This window comes from Dioscorea cayenensis, chromosome 18 (assembly GCF_009730915.1).
Source record: "Dioscorea cayenensis subsp. rotundata cultivar TDr96_F1 chromosome 18, TDr96_F1_v2_PseudoChromosome.rev07_lg8_w22 25.fasta, whole genome shotgun sequence".
NCBI classification, from domain to species: Eukaryota; Viridiplantae; Streptophyta; class Magnoliopsida; order Dioscoreales; family Dioscoreaceae; genus Dioscorea; species Dioscorea cayenensis.
This window is the reverse complement of record NC_052488.1, coordinates 8,150,273-8,167,932: the sequence shown is the minus strand read 5'-3', so window position 1 is coordinate 8,167,932 and position 17,660 is coordinate 8,150,273. Positions and strand designations below refer to the sequence as shown.

Genomic DNA, 17,660 nt, shown 5'->3' with positions numbered 1-17,660 from the left:
TTTATTCTTTATTTGGTCTTGTGGCTCTCTTGTGCTTTGATGCTTTGCTTTTTATGATTCATAAAAACCTAATTCGAGGGGAATTGCATGTCTAGGTCCCTCGATTATTATTTATGAATCTTGATTGATTAATATATATTGTTCTAGTTATCATAATCATTGCATGCTATTAATGGATTATTACTATTGATGTGGATGAGGAGGTTATGCCCCCATATTGATGACACCCATGCCATGATAGATCTATACATGTTCTAAGAGGTTAGGCATAGCTAGGTATCCGGATTAGGGATTGATTGCCCTTTAGACTTTGGGTTTGACTAGTCTCTTCTCGTGGGATTCTTGCACTGAAAACAAACATAGGAGGCTGGTGAAAGAGATTCCATCTTAAATTGTTAATGATTTAAACCTAGCCGGCAAGGGTTTCTGGGGCTAGTAGGCCTTTGAATTCCCTCGGTTCGATCCTATAACACAAGTGACACTTAACGCCTATCATAATTAATAATTAAGATAACTATCTTCAATTGTATTGTTCAATATGTTGTACAAGTAAACTAAAGAAAGAGCATAAACTATTAGGCTATTGATTTGGTGAAAAGAACGTAATAGGAGCCTCTTATTGTTCCTAGGGAAATATAACCCTCGTGCTCACCCATGAGGTATTACTTGATGACCCGTACACTTGAGGTATTACAGATCAATTGTGTTATTAATTGCATACTTGTGTGTTTATATATTTGCATGTAGGAGTCCATCAACCAACAGCTAGTATTGCAACCCCACACCCAGGCTTTCTTGAATTTAGAGAAAACCCTGTCAAGACAATTGATGAGTGCATTTTATATAGATATTTTATATACCCTATCACATGATTCGCTTGTCCTTTTTGCATTATTTTATTATAAATCAATGCTAATTGGGGTATATTTGTTAATTGATGCAGATAACTAGGTCTTGGATTGAAAAGAATGAAAAAGGTTGAACTTTGGCACTAAACAAAGTTGGAATGTGCACTTTTCAGGATAAGCATGGTCGGGAAGCATGCCCACACTTATGACTGTGCAGTTTTTAGGACTTAGAGAAATTTAGCCCAACTGAGGAAATACACCCGTGCTTGGAAGCACGACCAAAACGCATGGGCATGCTTACGCCCGTGCACTTCACTAGAATTTGAGCAAACTGAAGAGCACGATTTCACTACCCCTAGCGCCATTGTGCTCTTGAAGCACGGGCTTGCTTATGACCATGCACTTTACAAGGATTTTCACAGAGCATAACTCCATGGCTCCTAGCACCAGCGTACTCTTGAAACATAGGCAACAAGCACGACATGCTTACACCCATGCACTTTTCAGGTTGGGTAATAATTGTGCTGAGAATTAGTTCTAAGACAACCCGAGATGAGCATGGCCAAGAGCACAATCATGCTTGCATTGGAAATGGTGCTTTTTAGACCTAAAGTTAGGTTTTGAGGGAAATCTTCTTCCTATTTTTGGAGACAAGGGTTAGGGCAAAGCTTGGAACCATTCAGGACTGGATCTAGGTGGAGAGATCATCATGGGAATGGAGTAATACCGGCAAGATCATCATAGAACGTTCTCCAATGAGGATTGTAAAGAAAGAAGGGAGTTTTATGGATAGCATTTCTTTCTCTTGTTGTTTTTTTGTGATGTATTGTAGAACCATAAGGGGCTAACTGTCATTCGGTGCCCTGGATTATGATCCTTGACTTGTGATATATTGAACTTAGTTGTGTTGATTATTGAGCTTCCTTGTGGTCTTCTTCTTGTTTATTTTAATTGCATAGCTTTGTGTTAATTTCCTTGATATTGTATGTTGCAAAACTTTTTGCGAGGATTATTGCTAGCTGCGTGAGCACTGAATCCGCATGCATGTTCTACATAGTTGCAATTGCAGTCAAGAAGCATGTTAACCTTAGTTGCACATCCGCTGTCTAGATGATGATTGATCGATCCATCTAGATAGGGCACAAATTAGAGAAGGGGTTGAGTCCACTCTAAGACTTAAGTGAGGTCGTACGTTATGAAACCCTCTGTAGGTATTCACCACGATGTAAGGAGATGTACATTTAATCATTGTCTAGTCAATATATTTGTTGAGGGGATTAATTCGGAGCACTGTCCTTTCCATTGTTGTCTTTTCAACCCAAACCTTGTCTCTCTTTTCTCTCTTCTTTTTCTTCCTTGTCGTATTTCTTTATTTCTTTAGGATTAGATTTCAACTAAATCATTTGATTTGGCTAGATATTAGAAATTTCACTAGTATCAAGAGCTACAACAGTCCATGTGGATTCGACTACCACCAACTTGGGTACATTATACTACTTGTACGACCCGTACACTTGCAGTAACACAAGGGGTGTATCAGCAATGAACATTAGCCCTAGACTCTACCAAACACACAATTAAAGGTCTATGATTTCTAATAATGTATTCAATCCTATCCATAATATTTAACTATAGTTATAAATAATAATTTTAGGACTAATCATGATAAAGATCAGAATATCGCAAAGAGATAAAACTAGCAATATCACAGAGTGCACTAAGGATAAAACTAATATCAATTAGAAAAAATTTTAATAAAAAAATTCAAGGAGAAAGGGTTAAGAAAAACTTCCTTACCTACCCAATTTCTCATTCAACCTTTCTTCTTATGAGAAGAGAGTGAAGAAATCTAAAATATTCATTGAACACTTCCTTTTTAAAGCTTTTTTGAAATTGATCTAGTATCATCTCCTCACAAGGTTCCTCTAAACCTTCCATATTCACATCTTCAACATAGTCTCACCCATGTCTAAGTCATCATCCCTAAGAATATATAGTTGGGGTCCATGCATGAACTCTTGATACTTTCTCTATTGCCATGGCATGAATCAAAGTTGTTGGAGGTGATTCGTTTAGAGGAGGGTAGACTGATGAGAGTAGTTATGGGACAAGGTTATGAGCTCTTAAAGATTCTCCAAAACAAAGCTCTATTTCTTACCCTTTAATTTCATGTTTCTTAAAGCACCTCCCTTTCATGTATTCTCCTTTATCATTGGATTTGATCCTAAGGCTATAATTTGTTACTTGATGGTTTGGAATGGACCATAATCTCCATATCCTAGATCTATTTTTGTGAATCCAATCTTATCAGCTATAGTCTCTTTCATCACATCTGACTTGCTAGATTGGATAGCTAGCTACCCGTCTCGAGAGGGAGGCACACACAAGAAAGGTTGTAAGCTTCTTTGCACTCATATCCATCCACCACTGCAGTTATGCCAGCCCACCACCAAAATCTATGACCTAAATTTATCTTCCTGAGTTTACTACTTTGGAACTTGTAGGGTCAAATAGCTATAGACAATAAGTGTTACCAGATCAAGCGCTAAAGTGGTCTCACTAGTTTGTTGTCCCATTGATAGTTGCCTCACCTCAAGTGTATGAGTCATGTCAAGTAATAAAATGTACTTTGAAAAGTAGAATGTTAAATCCATAGAGACTAATTAAGGAGTACTAGTACTATTTATAACCCTATTATGTAGCCTAACATTTAATTAATTGAAGAGAAATTAAAAGAAACTAATTGATAAAGATCACTAATGGCGGGGAGAAATACTTGGAGGCAAATCAACAACAAGAGAGGCGTATTCGGGCAATAAATCCCCCTAGGTTTTAATAAAGATATAGATAAGTTTGTTAAGCCGATGATAAACAAGAATTTAACCGAGGGTTCCTAACATGTATAAATCGCTTTCTCAAGATGATCAATACCTAACCTCCTTATTGCATTAACGTTTTGGGGAACCTAAATCTCAGGAGAGTTATCAGAATAATGCATTTAAGAAAATCACCCTTTTTAGTACCCTATCTCTAGGCATACTTATAACTCTCTTATATGAGGCAGATCTACAAAGAAGGAAGTGTTCACTCATCACTCACACAAATCAAAATGTATAATCCAGGATGTTGCTATATAGATAACCATTGCAATAAAAGAACACTCAGTAGAATCTCAAAATGCTATCAATTGAAGAAATTTTAATATTCATTATCTTTAATACAAGATAAAGCTAGGGTTCAACATGCCCAAAAACCTAACAAATTAGTTTCCATGAAAAGGGAACTCAAATCCAAAATAAAGAAATACAAAGCAATGTAAATAAGTATTAAAAAAACTGCCCTAGCCTTGCAATCTTGATATATGGATGAGAAAACTCCAAAGAAGGCTTGATGACACCTCCTGAATCTCTTCCAAAATTGCTCCCTTTAGTCCTTAATAAGCTCTAATGGTCACCGATGTGCTGTGGGTAGTGTAGCTTTGACTTCCCAACTCCTCCTTGAAGTAGCTCGTCCAAGGATGCCCCCCAATCCAAAGGCATATTATCTTAACCCTAAACTTCCTCTTAAATAGCCTTCCCTCATACAAGAAAGACAGGGCCGTATCAGAGCCCGTATATGTTGAGATGGGTTGAAGAAATCTAATTGTCATTTTTGGAAATCCATATGCTCAGTCATATAGGACATATGCTTTCCTGTATGAGAAACCATGACAACTTTGCATATCGGCATATGGTAGCCTCATGGGTCCTCTTTAGCTCCAAACTTCTTCATTTTGGCTTGAAACCACCTCCAAATGCTTCCTCATTGTAGGCTTACCTTTTCATACCCTATAAATCAAAATGCAATGAATTACGTACAAGTGGGAGACATTTTCATTGAATATGCACGCAAAGTGTACATAAAAGAAATATAAAATCTAGCATATTTCAACACTTATCATCCACATCTCAACTCTCCCCAAGAACTAAGTGGTTGGGCAAGGTTGCTTGGATACCAATAATGATGTGTTGATGAGGCACTCAAGAGATCTTGAAGCATGGAAAAAATTTAATTCAATAAATAATTAGTTTACAGTAGATCCCTGAAATGGTGGCTTGCATTAGCCACATATCGATTGATTTAGTCCTCATGATTGCTCTTCTCCCATATAACACAGCCATGGGTGTGCATGAAACATGTGTCTTTTTTATTTTTTATTTCAAATAATAATTCATGGTAAGTAGATGTTAGGAAATAATATATAGTTGACTTACAACCTCAAATAAGAAAGTCAAAAGTGTTATGGTACGATAGTGGCGGTACATATAATTCTTTTAAGAATGAAATGTTCAAGATCCATGTTTCATTGATGTGGACGGTTAGTGACTACTGTGGGGGAGGGAAGCTATCTATGTGGAATGTTCATATAGGACGTGGCTATGTACATTACAACTATGACTCTGAACCTTGTCATTTACCTCATAGTAAGAAATGGTGTTTTATGGGTCATCGATACTTTCTTGACAATGACCATAGATTCATATTAAATAAGATCATATTTAATGGATAGAAAGAGTTGCACCATCCTCTAAGATTACTGTCATGCACCAAAAATATTCATCAAGTTAAGGATATTGGGAAATAGATGGCGGGGGTGTCACATTCTTCTCAGGATGAGACAAAAAATGGGAGCTCTTCTATTGGGAACATGATTCATTCCATCATAATTTAAATGTGATGCATATAGAGAATAATGTGTGTAATAATGTACTTTTCATATTGTTGAATGATAGTCCTCACTTAAAAGACCATCTTAATGGCTAAAATAGTGTTAAAGATATGTGTTGTAAACCTGACCTATGGGCAGATAATAATGAAAGGTTTGCTCCAGTAGGCTACACAATGAGTAAGGAAAGGAAGAAGCTATTTTTAAATACTCTAAAGAATATTTGTGTTAGATGGCTATGCAAGTAACATTTCTAGGTGCATTGATGTTGATATTCTTAAGATAATTAGGACACTGAAAAGTCATGATAGTCATATATTATTCGAGCAGCTTCTACCAATAGCTATCTGTGCATGGGTTGATGAAAATATATCTACTCTATTACTTGATTATGTTTATCCTTTTGATAGACATGTGGCAAAGTGGTGAATGTTATGGAGATAGAACTATAAAATCAAATTGTACAAACATTATGCCATATGGAAATGTTGTTCCCCCCATCATTTTTTATATTGACGATGCACTTGATTGTTCATTTAGTTGATGAATCCAAAAACGAAGTTCCAATTTATTATCATTAAATGTATCCAATAGAAGATAATTAATGATTAATCACTTTATTTGTAATTTTAATAATATTATATATATATATATGTAATATAAATATTAACCATATATGATTTTGTAGGTTCTCGAGACTAGTGAAATCATACATGGGTAATAAAGCACAGCTAGAAGGATCTATAGAAAAGGGTTACAATGCACAAGAAGCCTTTGATATTGAGATAAAATGAAATCAACCTAGACATGTTGATGATGAAACTATCATTTCTCAACGTCCAAATTCTGGAATTAAAGAATTATTATTTCCATTTGTTGGGAAACCATTTTGTGGTTTAACTTTGTCTACTCTACCATGCATTGGAAGATTGCAGGCCCATTAGTACATATTAACAAAATGCCCAGCAGTTGATTATTATATTCACTGGGTATTCTTAAATTTTTTTACATTATTAAAATCTACATAGTTATCAAATTACTACTTTAATTGTCACATAGAATTCAGGATTGTTGCAATATAATAATTAAGGACAAGAAGTAGGAATTTTATTAAGGTAAACAAGATTGTTCATAAAGAGTTTAATCAATGGTTTGCTAATCTAGTAAGTAAGCTTTATATTGATGTAATGAATTTTATTTGAAATTGTGTATTCAAGTAATTTTAACATGTTTTTAGATCAATCGAGATAGCAATAGGCTCCACAACCTGGATAAATTTTGCCCGTAGTTCTTACTTAAGGACCATTACCCAAAATAAATGTTATATAGCATATAATGTTAAAGGATACAAGTTTCGTACTTCAGAATGCAGGAGAGGATTAACCACAAAAAATAGTGGAGTTTTCAACACATTTGAAACAAGGATCTACATGAATAATAGAGATGTTAACATGTGGTATGGAGGCGTGCTATATTATTGAAAATTAGTTCACATCATAAAGCTTAATTACAGTGTAATATTTACAATAGCCCTGTCCAAATATGAATTGGCCAACACAACTCACCCTAGAGGAATCAAAACTAATAAATTGAGTTTTACTTCCAATAGTTTTGCAAGACCTATATATATCAGGGAGTATGAAAGAAGATGAGCCGTACATTAAAGCATCATAGGCACAAATGGTATTTAATGTTGATGACCAAAAGGAAGGTGGGTGGAGTATACTAGTTGAAACCTACAGACTTGTATGATATGGTGAGGGTGATGAAAATACTATTGTCACTAATGAATCTTATCCATTACAAAATTTAGATAATTTATTCCCCATGCAAAGACATACATCTATGGTTGATTAGAGGTGATGTAGATGATCCAAATGATACACAACTCGTAAATATTGATGAATATTATGATGTTGTTAACAATAATTAAATAATTATTTATTAATAGTTGTTAATTACTGCTTCTATCAATACTTATTCTACTATTTTATTGCTTTTAAGTGTTAGTAAACTGACTATTTCTTATGTGCATTGTTTACAAGGATGTTGAGGACAAAAGGGCATGTTACTTCTAGCCGTTTAGTGAATCCTATTGATGACTTAGGACTTTCTATGGGCTTGAGTGCATCTTCACAACTAGAGCAAGTTGAGAGTGTACAAGAAAATGTTGAGGCTCAAGTTGCTAGGGGTTGTAAATAAAGAACATGAACTTGGGATATGCGGATTAGAGGTTGACAAATATAATTTATTTATTATATTAAGATAGTTGCTTCTCAATTTTCTTCTAATTATTGATAAACACCTAAATACATGTATTTTATACATATAACTTCTATACTATTCATGTATTCTTTGATGAATCGATGCCATTTTATGGTTTAATTGGTTTTATTTGTGTTACAGACCTCAAAGAAACATAGATGAGCTTGATGACGCAATTGAGAAAGAAATCAGCACCAAAAATGGTGTTTTAGAGACCAGGTACTGTAGCAACACTGTAGTAAATACTATAGCCCGAAGTATTGGAGAAACGGTAAAGTCTCGGGTTTTCTTGAAGGGCAACTTGACGGCCGTGAAGACACCTGTAAGCCAGGTGGAGAATTTGTAGTCTGTTGTAATAGTTTATGGAAATTTTAGCAGAAATCCCGAGGCTCTCACAAGCATCCATACGCCTGTGAGCCAGACCATGAAGTTATCCTGAGAGGAGTTTAAAAGAAACTTTTAAGGCATTTGGTTCTATTCATCATCCCCCTCCTTGAGCACTCCAACTCCATATTCTTGATTTAAGGTAAAGGCAATTGAGGGCATTTTTGAGGAGAAAATCGAAGGGAGAAGCATAAATCGGCAAGATCTACCCATGATCCCACTTGTAGAGGCTTGGAGACGATGAGGGAAGCTGCCCCCATTGTGGTGTTTGTGGAAGCTTTCCACGAGATCCAAAGCGTCATTCGGCTTCTAATCTTCGAGGGAGTCTTGCTTATGATTGTTTTAGTTATTTTCATCATGTTGAACCTTGTATTTGTTTGTATAAACGGCTAAACCCCAAGGTCACTGGATGCCGGTAAACCTTGGGGTGAACTTGCTTGTATGAATGCTTTGTTTTCTTTAAATGCATGTGGTTTGATTTTGTGGTTCAAGCATTGTGTTCTTTGATGAATTGAATTACATGAGAACTCTGTAGTTCAATTCTTAAATTGTGCATGGATGGGCAGGATGCTCACTTGTATTAGACTTAATTAGCTTGAAAGGGATTCATGAATGAATACATTGAGGGATTTGGGTTTTTTCAACCCCTCCAACCATTAAGGGGTCTAGATGTCGAACTCGTCTGTTGAGCAATTTGGTTTTCTAGCATTTTGTTGTGGGTCGCCAAGGAGTCAACCTTGGAAGTAAGCTGTCGAATTGCTTCATTCATGACTTGACTTTGTTGCCTGAATTCTTCATTTTGTTTAGATTGTCCTGCAACAAAATTCTCTAACAGGGTCTCTAAATTCATTTTCTGCACTAGTTGTGGATAGGAAATCCTCAGCTGAAATCCTGGTGGCTGTCTAAGAACATTAGAGCTGAGTCTTTGATCAAAATGAGGTTGATTACTCTTATAGGAAAGTTTCGGATGATTTCTCCAACCAGGGTTGTAAGTGTTGGAGAATAGATCATTAACAGGTCTTTGACTAAAGTTGTTAAGATAGCTCATTTGCTCCATTGATGGTTCTGAAGATGGAGATGCTATCAACTGGCAATTTGTAGCTAAATGTCTTGTGGACCCGATTTCACATGTGACATTGATGGCACTTGAAGCACTGACGTTGAGCTTGTCGAATTTTTGAGTTAGAGCATCCATCTTGACTGCAATCAGGTTTAAGGTCTCCACTTCATGTCATCCTGTGGGTTTTGGAGTGGTTTCTTTCACCCACCCATTGGTAATGGTTAAGCGCCATGTTTCCAATCAAGTTATAAGCGTCATCTACACTTTTGTTCATCAAAGCTTCTCCTGATGCAGCATCAACTAAAATGCGAGAGTTATAATTTAATCCACTGTAGAATGTTTGAACAACTGGCCATTTCTCTGAGCCATGGTGTGGGCATAATCTCATTAGCTCCTTGAATCTTTCCTATGCTTCATAAAGCGATTCACCATCCTTTTAATAAAAACCAGTGATTTGGTTCCGCAGCTGGGTTGTTTTGCTTGGCGAGAAATACTTAGAAAGAAAAACTTGGAGTAACTGATCCCATGTTTTGATAGAACCTTTAGGTAGTGAGTGTAACTAAGCTCGAGCCTTGTCCCGTAATGAGAAAGGAAATAGTCTGAGTCTAATGAGGCTGCAAACTCTCTCAAAGTCTTGTTGTTATCTTCCATGTTTAATGCTTGTGAGGATTCTGTAAGCTTTGACTTCCTTTGATATTGAAGCGGGAAATCCCTCTCAAATTCTTGATCTGGTTCCAACAGACTTCCAAGACTTCGATTTCTTTGCATAGAAGGAGAATTGACCTACAAAGAAACTAAACAAGTTAAGGGAATTAGACTATATTGGAAAGACAGAGAATAAAACGCCTAGTCTAACCAGGTTGCAATTCAATCAACATCAACACTATGGTCCCCGGCAACAATGCCAAGAACTTATTGCACAACCGCTAACACATGGCTTTGCCAAGTAGCAATAAAGTATCGACCCCACGAGGACCAAGTATGATTACCAATCTATTGCAATAGTGAGTTATCTAGACGATTAAAAGAGTGGAAAGTAAAAATAACAAGTAGCAAGAAATAAAACACAATCAAGATTACAGGAATGCAGGGTTGTGGATCAGGCTTCAGATTTAGATGAACTTAGGTTTGGGAACTCACCACAAAGTATAAATGAATGATGTGTTGGATCTAGACTGAATTTGGATAGATCTCTTGAAGGACATTAATCCTAAGCTTCTTGTCACTCGCTTTCAAGAGATAACAAGTTGGTCTTGATAGGGCCATCTCCTACTTTTGTGGTAGATAAACCTTTTCAAATCACTAATAAGAATAGTGATTAAGTGATGAACCCTCAAAAATTAACTTTCAGTAAATTCAGGGTGATTTAAGAGTTTCCAAGGCTCAGGTTACTGTTTTAGTTAACCTAGATCTCTAAGATAAGCAAGCAATGCTTCCACAATTACAAGCTGTGTAACTCAAATCAGAAATCAACTCAAGAAATCTGCCTTTAAGCACAAAATAGCCATACAAAAGTATCAACACATCAAACAAATACTACTTTGCGCTAATCCCAAACCTAAAGAAAGGTTTAACACACACATTGTCTCGATTACAAAGGAAAATAGAAAAAGTAAAAGTTTTGCAAAATGCAGCACAACAAGGCTGAGAGGACCCTCTATGACGTCTACAAGGATCTGTTCTTCAATTTCCCAGCTTTTTCTCTCCTTCTCCAGCCTCTTTCAAAGTCCTCCAAACTTCCTTTTTTTCTTCTCCAACCGCCAGCCCCTCTCTCCCTGCCTTTCTTACCCTAAAAACCCTTTTTTTTTGTCCTTTTTTATAGCCAGAGATAGAAGCTGGGCCCCCAGATAGCTTTACAGACCACATGTACTTCTCACAGACCACAAACAGGCTGTGTATCTTCAAAAACGCTGTTTCTCAGTCTCTAGGGTTTCTCAGTCAGCTCCAGCTTCCACAATCAAAACAACTAAACAGAGTAGTTTGTACAAAAAAAAGAAGAAACTATAACAAAGACTAAGGAAAATGCATGAATGATGATGGGTCATTAGCTAAATGGAAGGTGGTAATAATGAAGTTTTTATGTTCAATACATATGCCATGCACATGGTATTACTTGACGACCTAGTGCACTTGCGGGTGTTCACACCAATCACATGTAGTGAATGTTAATCCCTTGTACATGATGTCTTTTATATATTTTTTTCATATTAGATGCAATGGAGAAGTGAATCGACATCTTATGTGAATAATTGATATATTGTCTCAAAGTGAGAGGGTTGTTATGTACTAGAATTACTGGGACGTGCTAATTGATTTGTTTGGGGGAGGGGGGTATGCTTGCTCAATTTTTAGGCCAAATTGCAACTAACTATTAGAATTTCCTTCTCGGATGTGGCAAGTGGAAAAAAATTCCAAGGTATTATAAAGATCATATATGGAATAATATTCTAGAGGTCCAATTCATATTTTAACCGTACTTATAATTGATGTTTAATTTATATATTTTCTAACATGTGTAATATTATTTAAAGACAAATTATAGGTCAATAATGATCCCATTTTCAAGAGTTTTGGCAAAAAAAGATAGGACAATTGATGTAACTTAAACAATTCTTTAAAATGTGATCATGATGCCCTTCATGAAGCCAATACTACAAAGAAACCTCTTGAGATTCCTTACGATCAAAGATAATATGCATGAAAATGTTGCCTTTTGCATTATTTTCTATTTATTTTTGTTTTTATTGTAATGTCTTTATTGCAATATGCAAGCAAAGGTGGTTCAAAATGCTAAGAATTATAAAAAACCAACAATACTTCATACTTTTATCTTATTAGCAGTTTTAATTATATGTATTCATTTATACACAATATTATTTATATAGTAAACTAATATAGTTTTATAGGAATCTCAACTTGGTCAGGAAATTATCAAAGTTGAGTTGCTAGCCATACAACATCAAAATGGTCTTTTATAAATGAAGAGGTTAGGCAGAAACATGCGAGTTAAATATAGTTTTATATGTTATGTTTATGTTTGTATGATAATAAGGGTGTGTGTGTGTTTGGTTGGGAAGTGATCCACTGAAGCGATGGAAGTCTGGAAGTACCACTTCAGTAGAAATGAAAACTTCAGTTGGAAGTCCTTAGTTTCATATGTTTGGTTGCAGTGGGAAATTTCACTTCAGGAATTTCTTCCTATGTTTGGATGGTGGAAGTTAGAACTGGAAAACATGACTTCAGTAGTTCAAAGTGTTTGGCAGCACTGAAGTGTGGTCATAGTCACCACTTCTTGATGGTGGTAAAGTTTACCCCCTCTACACTTGTTAGAATGATTTAATAACCCTTTCACATTTTTCCATAATTTATATATTATAACACATGTTTTGTGATTGTTGTTTCATATCATCTAGTTTTTATTTATATTTATATTTTTTATTTTCAATCAACATAAGTTTGACTTTTTAAAAAAAATAATTATTATAAACTATGAAATGGGGCATTGCCCTAACATTGAATATAGTCAATAAGGCAAAGGAACAAGTTATAAGTATAATAAAAATCAATTAAATTTCATAGGTAGATCTTAAAATAAAGAAAAATGGTTTTCCTTGTCAATGACTTCCAGAGTCAATGGCCAGCTGTCGAGTACAAGAAATGGCTCCAATGAAGCTTGATTGTAACTTATATACAAATTAATCCACATTATAATGCACATGCAAATATCAAGGTAAATAATATGAAGTTTTTTTGGAATTTCATGAAAAGGTCATATAACAAGTAGTGGTTGTAATATTACATAATGAAGAATTTTATAAAAAATTACAGTAAATCCAATACAAATTACAAAATATCAACTGCACCATTGTAAGATTACAAAAAGCAACAACTCACACATGCAATTACATAAGGAACATACAAAATCAAAATGATGTGAGCTTTATAACTCATAATGGACAAATTTAGGAATGTACACTCAACTGAATGTCAGGAACAATAAAATCAATCCCTAACTTGAATCCACCTACACAATCAAACATGGAAAATCAACACTTGTAGACTTCTAAAATATAGTAAACCAGTAAAGTGGAACAATCAGATAGCTGAGATATCTTACAAAAACACAAATCTTCAAAGAAAGGGATCCATGAACCTATAAATCAAGATAAAAATGCACATCAAAGACTACCATAAAGAAACACAATATAAACAACATATAATATCCATTGGATATATTCTTCAAATTTCTTTTCTTGCCATGGCCTGGAAAAACTCCACTTTGTATGGCTCAGGTAGAATTTACAGCTCCCTTTTCATTTTGACTCTTCTATCATATTTTTCTAATAAACAAATATGCCAGCACCAAATAGAATAAAACACATCAAAGTACATCCCAATCAAACATTCAATCTAACAAATGACAAACTTTCCATCAAAATTGATTGGCTACAATAATGAACAAAAATAAGTAACAGAGTAAACATTGTCAATTGTCAAAGAAGATAAATAAGATAATTTAACTGGCTATCTAACCAATGTCATAAGAAAACAAGAATATAGAAAGCTTAAAGTTGTCTAGCATTTCAACAAAATAATTTAAGAAATTGAAGTATTAGACAAAAAACAACGACCCTAAAAAATTACTATGAAGAACAAGCATGAGCAATACAATATAGTAAACATGAAAAAAAAAATCATATATCACAATAACATGGAAATCTCAAAGGAAACAACAAATGTGGGTAGTATAGACTAACATAAATTGCAAGTAACAACACACATGCTAGTACTGATTTAACCAACTCATAACAAATGCTGTGTGATATGGATGCAAGAGAAAAGCATCTACCACCCATCATATTACCCTGCGCAGTGCTCACATTTGATTGGAGGATGGCTTAGGGAGCCATGACTCAGTGCTTTTGCAACAAAAAAAATCATACTCATCATTGTCATACTATGTTCGCCTGAGAGAAGCCAAATATAATGCATGTTAGCCAGATATAATGTAAAGCCAAAATAATTCAAACCACATATAGGTAGCTAGTTCCACATAGTAGTCAACATGCTGCCAGATTTATATATGAAACATGCATGCAAGAATGTAAGATAATTAATAAAGGATGATACATGACAATAATGCAGACAACATGCAATATGAAGTCCATACAACAAACATCATGGAAATATGAAATAACAGGATGAGATGCAGAAATGAATGCAACATAAAACAAGTCATCCAAAGCAGTAACTCAACTCATCATAATCTAAAATGGGCTAAAAATGGCAAATGGTGGTTCAAATATAGTCGGAGAGGTACTTTTAAACCCAAATTGTCATAGGACCATCTTTTTCACTGAAAAGCCATTAGCTTTGCTTTCTCGCATCCGAAGGTAGTCAAACACATCAACTAGAACCTGTTCCTCAAATCCCTTTACTTCCATAACTTTAGAATATAAGGGTGTGTTTGTTTGGCCAAATAAAAAACTACATGTAATTGTAATTACAAAAAACTTCAAAATCTAGTGTTTGTTTGGTTGGATTTGAGAATTTGAAAGTAGTTAGAAATGCAGTGTAGATGGATTTGGTTGGTTTTGGAACTACGTTCAAATCGGCCATAGTTCAATCTCCTGCACTTTGGATTTCCATAGAAAGTCTCACATGTGGTGTCACGTGAGACTTTCTAATAAAAATATATATAAAAAAAAAATCATGATATTATTTTATCTTAATAATAAATGGATACTATTATATTTTTATCAATATAAAAAATTATAAATAGTGTAATATATTTTTTATAATTATTAATAATAATAATAATTTGTAATGAAAACATAATTTTACATTAAATTAAGTAATTATATGCATAATTATTTTGGTTACTATTAATGACAATTAATTGTGTATTTATAATTAATTAAATTTAATAATGACTAAGGTGGGATATCCTTAGCAAGGGTGTTTATATCCTACAAATACATCCAACCAAACATATGTTTTCAAAATCCAAATTTACAAATTCTTCCAAACAAACACAAAATTTTGAAATCCAGCATTTTCAATTACAGTCAACCAAACACCAAATTTGACTCTCCTACATTTTCAACTCCAGAATTTACAACTACACCGTAATTGGAAATCTACTGTATTTTCAACTACATCTAACCAAACGCTACCTAAGGTTTTAGTTTAGAGTGTTGGGTTCCTGATTGCATATGCCATTTCACCAACAACACTTAGAATGTCACTCATTATCAAATTGGTTTTAATTCTCTTTGTTGTACATTGGGACTTGTTGGTCGATGATGTGACCAGGCTATTAGTAATTGGTAGGGCATAGTTTGCATCACTATCCTCATCACTAGCTTGTTCTATTAGGGCGCATTTGATGTTGCCCATGTTAGTATCTTCATTCAGATTTGTTGCCAAAGTCTGAAAATAAAGATGTCGCATTATCCTCACTGCATATTACCCTAAGACCTTCTTAGTAGTCAATAGGCTTATTAATGAAAGGTCTTGCAGTTGGGTGTGCCTACGACATAATAGAGATTAAAGTAACACATACACTACATGCTCATCAATTGAAAAAATATTGAATTAATTTATCTGAATGTAAGTCAGTGCAACAAAGGTATTAAGCGTAATTGTCTTGGTTTCATCATCCCAACCCACGTCACTAAGATCTCTTACCTTTTTTATTTCAACGTATCGTGCCTTCAAATTTCTATAGTGGCTCTCTACATTCTCAGGTCTAAAATTAGTTTTGAACCTAGTGTTGATAGTGATAGCTACAAAAGCAAATGCGGCTCATATGAATGATTTTTCATATTTGATTCCTTTTCTTTACTTGTTCCACAAGTAGCAGAATCAATAAGTTGTCTTAGTCGAGCTTCCATCTCTTGTTGGGGTTCCACATTTGCTTCCAACAACCTTTGAGTTTTCAGCATCACTCACACAATCATGTCCGTCCATTCTTGTTGGAATTCTAATAGAAAAACAAATCAGAAAATTGTCAAAACAAAAAATAAATTCAAATGTTTAGGACACAGCATAGGTTCATAGAGGAAAACACAAAATTACAGCATAATTTAAACTAACCTGGTAATTAAGGAAAACATAATGTATTGTTTTAGTAAGACATAATAGCATAGTTTCAGTAATAAAGTATATAGTGTCATCATGACACGGAATTAAACTTAAATTTTTGAAAAAAAAATCAGGAAAGAATAAAGGTATAGGTAAAGGCACATATAGAATAGTTCAACAAGAGATTAAATTTGTAAACACTAACAAGTAATTAGTAAGACACGTAATATAGTTTAGTAAGACATAATAGCATAGTTTCAGTACCACACAACATAGTTTCATTAAGACATAAAATTAAACTTAAACATTAATAAATCAAGTAATCATAAAGACATAGTTCTAGGTAGACACATACAACATAGTTCAGCAAGAGATTAAATTTGTAATCACTAACAAGTAAATATTAAGGCACATAAAATAGTTTTAGTAAAGCACATATAGCATAGTTTCATGAAAACATACAACTAAATAGAAATTTTAACAAGTAAACAAATGGATTATTATAATTGTCATACAAAACCACTATATCTAGTCCATATATTATTTGATATCTTGTCCGTAAGCTCCACTCATTACCTATTTTCTTGTTGTTGTTCTCACCATGTTCGGCCTTGGGAAGTTGCAAGTTGTTCTTGTTGTGTGCTTCCTTCATTCAATATTTGGTCATTTAGGTCAATTCCTGCGATGTAGTTAAAATTGACACAACACACAAGCACTAGCTTGACCTAAGTCTTCAATGGAAGAAAGGGTATGATGTAAGAATTTTGAACTGATTCTTCAAGATGGCGAATGCTCGCTAGACCCATGAATGTAGCATTGAATACCTAACATTAAAGAGTTCTATGTTCCTTTAAGTGGTATCTAACACCTCGATAGGGAGCTATGAATCCAGCCATTGTTGTGTAACCAGCGTCCACCAAGTAGTATTTTCCTATAAGAGAGTTTAATTGTTTTATCGGTTTGGTTTTTTATGTTTTATGAGTTGAAATATAATTTTTCCACATTCTATTATCTTAAGCCATTTTGGTTGTGGTCGTGATATCGCATCTCTCAGAATAGTAAAGTCATTCTCCGATCTTTCCCACCCATTTGCACATAAATGAATTTCAGGTCGGGGTTCACCACTGCTAGCATATTTTGGGTGGGCCTTGGCACCCACAAAATTGAAACGATTTTTATGGAGGGACAGCCACATCAATATGGGTCCCATCCAATAAACTTATGCAATCCTACATGATAAAAATAAATAAATCAATTTGCATGAGTGTTTAGTGAGATTTATTACATGCGGTGTTATGTTATACGCGATCGT

At 34.5% G+C, this 17,660-nt stretch overlaps 1 non-coding gene across 1 annotated transcript; it reads left to right on the top strand.

Moving 5' to 3' along the window:
* The first annotated feature begins 9,624 nt into the window (after positions 1–9,624).
* On the top strand, positions 9,625–9,731 carry LOC120283149. The gene has a single exon (XR_005543149.1). It is a non-coding gene; the product is annotated as a small nucleolar RNA R71 (small nucleolar RNA).
* The last annotated feature ends 7,929 nt before the right edge of the window (positions 9,732–17,660 follow it).